Below are 10,230 nucleotides of genomic sequence, written 5' to 3' on the forward strand. Positions count from 1 at the left end.
ATTTTCAAAAGGGCTGTAAGTGTAATTTTAATTTTTTTTTGGGGGGGGGAGTGTAGTTTCATATTTTCAAAGGGAGTCTAAGTGTAATTAACTGTAATTTTTATTTGAAACATTAATCTTGTCGTTTTTTTTAAATTTAAATTTTTTGAAGTTGTACTTTTACAATATATGTCACCATAATTAAATTCTTAGGACAACGAATTAGATTGAAAATATAAACGAGAAATTAGTTAGTGCAACATATAAAAAATGTTCGTTTCTATATATTATTCCGAGTTGAAGTATTTTATATTTAAAACTTGTATCAACTTGCTCTATATTTTATTTATTAATTCATATATATAATCCATATATAAGTGTCATTTTAAAACATAGCATTTGTGAATGATTAAGATTTTGTCTATGAATTCGAAATTTTGAGTATTTAAAAACTAAGTGTGATGCAAGCACAATATACATGCATGCATCTCTAATTTGAATTTTTTTAAAAGGTTGATAAATTCGTATTGTGTTTTTGCGCCCCCAAGAGGTTTCTTTATCTCATAGGGTTATATTGCATTTAACCATAACAAAAAGGATGTTCCTACATTGATCAAAAATTTCGATTTTCGAAAAGTATCATGATCATCCAATAAGAAGGGTTTCTATTTTTTCAAATGAACAATTTGAAGACCTATTGATTCAAACAACTGATTGCAGAGTTGATCACTCGAACCTTTCAATTCAGAGATGTAGATCTCGGACCTATGAATGAGGATATTCTCGAAACTCATACAGAAAAAAGGAAGTGAGTTAGAGAAAAAGAAAAGCAACTTGGACAAAAAGAAAAGAAGTGGCTTAGACAAATTCTTTTTGTCGCAAACCTCATATCAATCAATTGAATATCGATTAATATGTAATCGATCGAACACTATTTGAAAACGACTATTTTGCTCAAAAACGAAATATTCCAAATGTTCCTAAAAATTCTTGCTCCCATAAGTATACAATTATTTATAGTGTGTGATAGTACTTGCATGCTTTTATTTATAGAAAAGGTGAAAATCGTCAACAAGAAAATTGTTTTACCACGAAAACCTCAACTGAATGGGTAAAATGCATCAAGCTGGTTCATGAGTCTAGCTTAAGTCGAGCTTTTAAACTTAAGTTATTTGATCAAATTTGAACCGAGTTTTCAAAGTTAAATTATATGAGTTGTTTGAAAAAAAAATATTTTTAAATATTATGTAGGGTAAATTATAATTACTTTTCCTGAACTTTGGCATAATTATTGATTCCTCCTTGTTGTTTGAAAAATTACAAATCTCTCTCTGATTTTAACGTTCATCTAACAACGAGCCAATTCCATTAGTTTTCGTTAAGTTTTCATCCAATTTTTATATTGAACTGACAATTAGGATTTTCTAATATTTAAGTCAGTAAAAATTATAGGTTTGAAATGAAATTAAGCTCGGGAAAAAAACTATGGTAGTCAAATGTCATACTTGAGAGCATATATTTATAGGTCTGGTCGAGTTGTACAATTTCATATGAACGATTAACCCATGTTAATCGTAAGATCGTAATAGGTTTGTACATACTCCAATTTAGATTGGGCTGTATGCTTTACGTGCAAATCCAAGGTAAGTTATGGAAATGAAAAACTAGGGTATTTTCGTTATTTCAAGTGTCTAAGTGTGGTCCCTACATTAAGTCTATTCTGAATTCTTACTTGGTAATAAACTAGAATATGTAATTAAAAAAAATCAAGGGTTATCCACTTACCTATATAAACTCCAAAATAAAATATTAGGAGATTATATAAACTCTTATGGGAAAAAAAATAGGCGTTCTTAACTTAGTTTTAAGAAATTCAAACAAACTTTTTCATATTAATTATAAATTCGTTATTATTAATAATTTATAAGCTTCATCAATTTCTTTTATGCAAACACTTGAAAAATTTATCTTTAACATGAAATTTGATATCGTATAATCTAATAAAAATATCTTGTACTGTGTATGAACTTATAAGATCTTTTAAATAGATTTAGACAAACACCCTAATAATCAACCAAGAATTATAATATTTAAACTACAAGGCCTTTATATATATATATATACACACACTATCATATGATCCGTGCTACGCAAAGATTTAATTTAATCATGATTAATATTATATTCTAATGAAATTTCAAATATGTGAAATTCAATCAATTTTTGAAAATAAATTACTTGTTTTTAAAAAAATAATTATAGTGCATCAACATCAATAAAATTTATAGAAATTTATAATTATAAGAACATATATATTAAAAAGATATGGATAAAAATAAAAATATGTTTTATTTAAATAAATTAAATAAAAACCATCTTCATTATTTAAATAAAAGTAAGCATAATAGTATATATAAATTAAATTAAAAAAATTAATTTACGCATAATTTCATGAACTCATCAAATAAATCAATTGATACTGGAAAAAAAATTAAAAAGCAACTAACCAGGCCTTTTCTTATTTTATGAGTTCTACTTTTCACAGATAAGAAGTTTGCATTCATTCTTTTATTTTTTCTTTTTTTCAGGGAAATATTTATTTTTATTATTATTATGAATCAAATTGTATGTAATATCACATAATTCATAAAATCAAGAAAACACGAAACTGATAATAATCGTGAAAAAAGAAGGGTTCTATTGTTTATGGATGTCCATCCTCAATTAAGAATCTTATAACTATTTGGTCAATTAAATCATAGTCCAAATTGTAAAAATTGTGAATTTAGACTTATGAACATTTTGATTCAGGATTACATAGTTTATAAAATTTCATTATTTGGAAATAACCACTCACGTAGTTCATGAATTCATTAAATAAAATAATAGATTAAAAAAATTAAAAACCAACAAAAAAAAGTTTGGAATTTTATTTATTTATTATTTTTTTAGAAGAAACGATGATAGATTTATTAATTTCGACCGAAACCAATAACACCAATTCACATGATAACCATTAAAATCCTGAGTTGAAGCAATTAAGTCTATGCCGAACACACAACAGACACCACCATAACCCCTGGAATCCTACTTGATAATCGTTCTGTAGCTGGTAAAACTTCGTGACAGACTCTGTTATGATATAAAATTACGATTGTCGATTTTCCTATTCGAGCTAGGAAAGAGCTCCAGAAGCTGAAGGGGAGAAGAAAAAAATTTTCTTTGGAATTCTTCACTCTGTCTTCATTCAATTGTCATTCCTCAAAATATAGAGTGCCTATCTCGTAAGCTCAGTACAATGGTTCCCTATGAAAAGAATCATGCACCACTTGGTCATATCTAAGCCTTTGAGAAGATACAAATCCTAACAACTATGCGCGCTATATTTATTGGCTTTTTTTCATTATAATAGTATCTATTATATCATCTAAATACTATCTATACAGTCCATTTCTAGCACCCAATTACAGTTTGGGCCGTTGCTATAAGAATTGGGCCGTCCACTTGTATCATTGGGCCGTCCGGGCCGATACACCTATCAGACTCTCCACATGAAAGTCCGAATCTTCGGCGGCACACGACGTCGCCATATTTCTTTCCATTCACTTCTCTGTCGCACTTCATCGTCTGCACTTTGTGTACACGAGCTTGACACTCCTTGCATCCTAACCCGTTCCAACTCCACACGATACGCACTCTTTACTGAGAATTGGCCTGTTTTTCCATAGTGCCAAATGATTGTATCTGCCCCATGAACCTGCTGTAGTGGAATGTCCCTTATCAGCGTCTCCTCGTCCTCATTGAATATTCGCATAATCAGTTGTTCCTTCCAGCAGGTTGTATCCAGATCAATTAACTAACTGACCTTAGCATCAGGATCAAGGATCCTTGGTGGCATTATAGGTCTGAACTCCACCAGGCGTGGGAGCGAACGATCTCTCCAAATGCACACGCTATGCCCTCCACCAATCTTCCACCGACACCCTCTTAACAATAGGTCCCTGTAGAGTTACAGCAATGATCACTGCAACAATGGAGCTGAAGTTGCAGACATAGGCCACGAAGAAACAGAACAGAACACAATGCTTCAGTCATAGTCGCACTTCTCTTTTTACGCTTCTGTCTTTTATCGCATTTCTTACTTATGCAGCTGCTGACGTGTACAATGGTAGTTAGATTAGCTTAGCTGGCAGTTGGGGTAGTTTAGTTAGTTTTGAATATTTTCCCTCCTTCAGTTTTCATATTCTGTATCTATTTAAACAGAAGCAACGCATTCCGTTTGGATTTGATTTTTCCGTTCTCTATGAGAAGAAATTATTTCTCTAAATTTGTGAGTTAGGTATTTCTCTGTTGCATCTCTGCTTAATCTCATGGATTTCCAAGCGAGCTTCATCAGTCCCGAGCGGCAAGAATACTACGCCAACTTAAGGAAGGTCGATGCCCCAAAGTAGCTTCCATGAACGTTTTTTGTGGATAGTACTTCGCTTTGAACAATTGGCTAACTAGACTGTCGGTTCTTATCAGTCTCCATCCGCGCCATGTTAAACACACGTAGTTCACGAAATCCGAGGCCCCCTTCCCCCGGCGGGTTAGACAGCGTCGACTACATCGCCCAATGTGTCTTTCGTTCCCCTACTATTCCACCAAAAATCTGCTGTCATCCCCTCAACTTCCCGCAGTAAGTAATCTGGTAACCTAAAAATAGACATAACATATGTAGGGATTGATTGAATAACAGATTTAATCAAAACTCCTTTTCCAGCTTGTGAAAGTAACTTTGAGTTCCATCCTTGGGTCCAATTCCAGACTCTTATCTTTGATTCCTCGAAAGAGTTCACCCCAAGACTTACCTACTGTAGCTAGTAAACCAAGATATTTTTCATGCTTATGAACCACCTAAATCCCCAGAATAGAAGCTAGATAAGTACGTTGTGCCTCGGTTACATTACGGCTTATTACAATGTTAGACTTGTCCAAATTAATCTCCTGCCCGGACGCCACCCCATAAGCTTGCAAAATCCTCTTGATTGCTGCCATTTCTTCCTCCCGAGCATGCCCAAAAATAATGGTATCATCTACAAAAAAATAAGTGAGATATGCATGGGGAGGTGCGAGAAATTGCCACCCCCGTAATCTCGCCTCTTTGCTCAGCTATATGAATCATACAACTAAATACTTCTGCAACAAGTAAAAATAGATACGGAGATAGTGGATCACCTTAGCAAATGCCCCGATGAGGTTTAAAGTAACCAAATGAGCGAGCCATTAAGCATAATAGAATATGATACAGAAGTGACTAATGACATAACAACCCTCACAAAACGCTCCTGTATTCCTATTTTATCTGGCACTCATCTCAAGAAACTCCATTCTACTCTACTATACGCTTTACTCATGTCAAGCTTTAGGGCAACGAGACATTTTTGCAGATCGGCTAGGTGAAATAATCCTATCTAAGATCACTTTGAGCCTATGAGCGACGCACTTTGACGCAATCCTAATTATAAAGTTGCGGAGACTAATTGGCCGAAAGTGGGTAGCTGTTTCTGGATCATACCGTTTGGGTAACAACACAATATGGGTAAAGTTCATTTTATGAAGCAGAGATCCACTGTTAAGTATATGAAGCACACTGCGAGTAACATCAGCTCCAATAATATGCCAGAACCGTTGAAAAAACAACGGAGGCATACCATCCGGGTCAGGGGATTTCAGGGGAAACATTTGATAAATAGCATTTTGAACCTCAATAGCAGTGAAAGGCTGAACAAGCTAATCGTTCATCTCTGTCGTGGCCTTCGTCGGTACAGTGTTCATCACCTCGTCAAGCACCACATCCTTGGATTACTACTAGTGAAGATGTCACGAAAATAGTCGATGAATATTGTTTGAATTGCCTCTGTCTCAGTCTGCCACTGTCCCCGCTCATCCTGGATCCGTTTGATGGCATTCTATTTTTTTCGTTGTGGCTGTAGCATGAAAATACTTCGTTTTCGATCACGTTCTGTCATCCAATGGGCCTCGCATCTATGTTGCCACAACAACTCGTCCTTCACACGGTACTCCTCTAATTTTTTCTTTGACCTTTGAATGTCACCATGTGTGCCTTCATCAATCAATCCCTGTTGCTTCGCCGACAACTCTTGTTTCAGTTTCTTTATTCCTCTGCCTACATGACCAAATTCTTCTTTATCCCACTTCAACAGCCCCGCCCTACAGCTTTTAATTATTTCCCACACCGCCTGGTTCGGATCAGTTAACAATACAGCTTCACAAGCGTCCCGGATGAACTTGTCACAATCTGTCAGGATGAGCAACATCGCTTCAAATCTGAACCTTTTCTTACGCTGATCTCTCTCGCCCATTGCACTGGTTTCATGTCTAACAATGGACAATGATCAGAACGGAGAAGAGGAAGGTGGATCACCTTTGCCCTTGGAAACATCGGGCACCACCTCGGATTCCTACAGGCTCGGTCGAGCCTTACTCTAACTGTATGTGGTTGTTGACGTCGATTCCATACCCAATATCTGTGAGATTACAACGTCGAAGCGCATCCTGAAATGCTTCTACCTGCTACTGCGGTCGATTTGCCCCGATTTTCTCATGCTCGAAAAGGATTTCATTCTAGTCTCCTGCACACAGCCATGGTATATCGTCTGTTCCGTTGATGATTGATAATAAAATTTTAAAAGGCAAATGGAAAAATCTGCACTGACTATGATATAAAATTAAATATTGAATGAAAAATAAAAAAGTAAATTTCTAAACATTTATATATTTTATTAATTTGTGTAATATTCAATATTTAGTCTACTTAGATAAATGAGAAACAACATTTTACATAAAAACAAATACATAAATTATAAAATCATAAAACTCCAAAGAAGAACATTTCATAGTCAATTCGCCATAAAAAAAAAAGTAAGAATTAATATCTAAAAGATGAAAAAAGGAAGATTAACAGGAAAAAAGAAAAAGAAAAGAAACTCACACACATAGCAAATATCACATAAGAGACATAGAATTGAACATCAAAAAGAAAAGAATGAAAAACATATTACCCTGTTATGTTGCTCTTTACATTACTGAAAACTATATTATCATGCAATAGAAAAAAAAATTGTAAAAAGACAAAAGTAAAGAAAGGGTTAAAGAAATTATAATGAAAAACTAAAACAATTTTGAAGTGACTCAATTTAAAGAAAAAAATAAAAGCTATAACTGTAGTATTTAAAACAATTGATTTGAACTACAGTCAAAAGCTTGTTCTTTAAAAAGAAAGAAAATATTAACAAAAATTGAAATGAAAAACGAAACATTTTCCAAGTATTAAAATATTTTTGTATTGTAATATACATTCTTTCAACGACACCATTTTATTGAGGGGCATAGGGATTTATTTTGTGCCTCTTATTACCCAATTCATCACATAGATTAGAAAAATTTTGATTACAAAATTCTAATCCATTATCAGTTCATAAGGATTTTAACTTCGTTCTTGACTGATTTTCTACTAAAGTTTTGCATTTCCTGAATTTTTTGAAAACCTTAGATTTTTATTTCGTTAACACAAAGACCTTCTACAGTAATTATCAATTATAGTTAGAAAATATCTATTTCCACCATGGATGGGAATAATAGCAGGCTCCCAAATATCAACATGCACATGATCAACAACACATGATGATGATGAAGGGTTAGGATAAGGTGATGCAGGAAAATGAACTTTATGTTATTTTCCTAGTATGCATTCATCATAGAAGTCAATTTTGTAAAGTTTTTCAGTCAAGATACCTTCTTTCTATAGTAATTCCAGGTCCTTCATACTAATGTGTCCTAATCTTTTATGTCATAAATTGGTCTTATCACCTTTTGAAATAGTTGCAACAAGAATGTCATAATTTACAGAACACATATATAGGTTTCTTTTTCGTTCAACCTTAAACACAGTAAGAGATCCTTTCATTATTTTCATTATTCCCTTTCCCCATCTACCTTTTATCCCTTCTTCTTCAAGTGCAGCACATGAGATTAAATTGTAATATAAATCAGGAACATGTCTAACATTCTTCAAGGTTAACTTATAACCATCTTTAAAGGTTAAGCATATCTCACTAACACTTTTTATTTCACAAAGTTTCTCATTTGTCATGGACACAAAGCCTAAATTTTCAGATCTATAATTTGTGAATTTTCTTTAAAACGACTCATGTGAAAGGTACAACTAAAGTCAATTAATCACTCACACATATTCAAAGGCTGCACAGAATTTACATCACAAATCACATATACTTCTTTAGAATAATCCACAATTATTACATTAGCATCTTCTTTGTTGTTGTTGTTGTTGTTATTATTATTATTATTATTATTATTATTATTATTATTATTATTATTTTTATTATTATCTCTTTTTAGTTTCTTATAGTCTTTGATATAGTGTCATTTACCTCCACAATTGGAACACCTTCTTTCTCTAGGCTTTTCATCCCTAGTTCTAGATCTTGATTTACTTGACTTCTACTTCTTCCTTTGCTATGTCTTCTAAATTTATAATAAGAATTTATGTATTTTGTTCTTTTTCTAACATAATTAACTTCATTCTGATTATGATTAGGTTTGTTAGTTTTTATATCCATTTCTTTACTCTTAAGACCATTAAATACAGTATCAAGATTTACATCATCTCTTCCGTATTTTATTGTAGCTTTAACATCACTATAAACTTCAAGTATGACATTTAACAAAACTATAGGAGAATAATTATTTATATTCTTATCACCGTTTAATTTTATATCTTGAGTTAATTTTGTAAAATCATCTAAGTTTTATTCAATATTTTTAGATAAATCAAGTTTATATCTAAAAAAATTCTCAAGTAAAAGCAACTTATTGGGTAAAGAGGTTTCAGTATAAACTTTTTCAAGTTTATTCCAAAGATCTTTTGTAGAATTCTTTTTCCTACTTTTCTTAAAATTGTAGCTAATAAATTTAAAATTATAAAGAGTGTGCATATTCATCATTGTCAAGTTTCCTTTCTTCAGAAATGGTATGCGCACATTTTTCATCAATTGCTTTGAATACTTTTTTTGAATTAAAATGTCTTTCATCTTTTGTTGCCAAATTAAAAAAATTAGTTTTTTATTACAAGGTTGCAGATTATAACCAACCATATTAATAGAAGTATCTAAAATATTAATCACAGAGTACATAATAATTATCAGATTTTGAGCAAAAAACTAATAGAGTATACAAATAACAGTTTAAGGGAATCTTGGCTAAAACCTCAATCCAGATACCAGTCAGCCTCAAGGGCTCGACTAGGTGAGGGATTTAGCAAGGAATTTGGTCTAGGTTAGTAAATAATTAAACATAAATATAGCAACCCAACCAAGCATTAAAAGATAAGCTCTTTAATAGTTTCCGCACACAGCAACAAAAAAAAAAAAAATCACAGAAAGAAGAGAAACCATCTTACCAGTTGTCAACGGCTATGATACCACTGTCGGGTGGAATCAGCAGTAGTGAGTCCAATGGAACCAAATGGCCTAATCAACTATTACAACAGAAATATGGGTTATAAAACCCTTAAAATTACAAACTAATATTACAAGGGAATATCAACAATTTTATTTATACAAATAAAAGGAGAACAAAGCAATTAAAGGACTCAAAGGTCAGATCCAGTGACGGGAAGCCCACAGCCATAGAGGCTAGCAACCACACACACTAGATGCAAAAAACTCACAGAGATCACACCACTAAGAACACTCGTCCACACAAGACTTCACAAAACCCAAATCACTTCATGGTTTATAGTTCACAAAGAACACAGAGATTTTGGAGAAAGGGAGAAGAAGATTGTTCTGTCTATTGGATTGTGTCTCAGAAGCAGAGAGGAAGAGGCATTTATAGAGAGAGACCATTAAAGGAGGTGAGAGATAAGGGTGCTGGAGGAAGAAGACGAGGAAAAAGAAACGACAACGAGGATTACAAAGAAAGAAGAGAACAAGGAGGTGAGAGAAAAGCAAGGGAATGAGTTTAGGTTTAGGATTTCAACAAAAGTACGAATAAATATATATAAGAAGGTGGGTTGGACCAGTAGGCTAGGTAAGCTGGTCGGTGTGGACGAGTGGGCTAAGCCCAGAAGTGGACTAAAAGAAGGTGTGAGTGAGCTGCCATCCAAAAGCATATGGGTTGAGGGCTGGGCTACAAAATTCTCATCAATTATATGCACGTAGAGATGGT

Source organism: Sesamum indicum, linkage group LG3, assembly GCF_026168435.1.
Source record: "Sesamum indicum cultivar Baizhima isolate 11 linkage group LG3, ASM2616843v1, whole genome shotgun sequence".
Taxonomy (NCBI): domain Eukaryota; kingdom Viridiplantae; phylum Streptophyta; class Magnoliopsida; order Lamiales; family Pedaliaceae; genus Sesamum; species Sesamum indicum.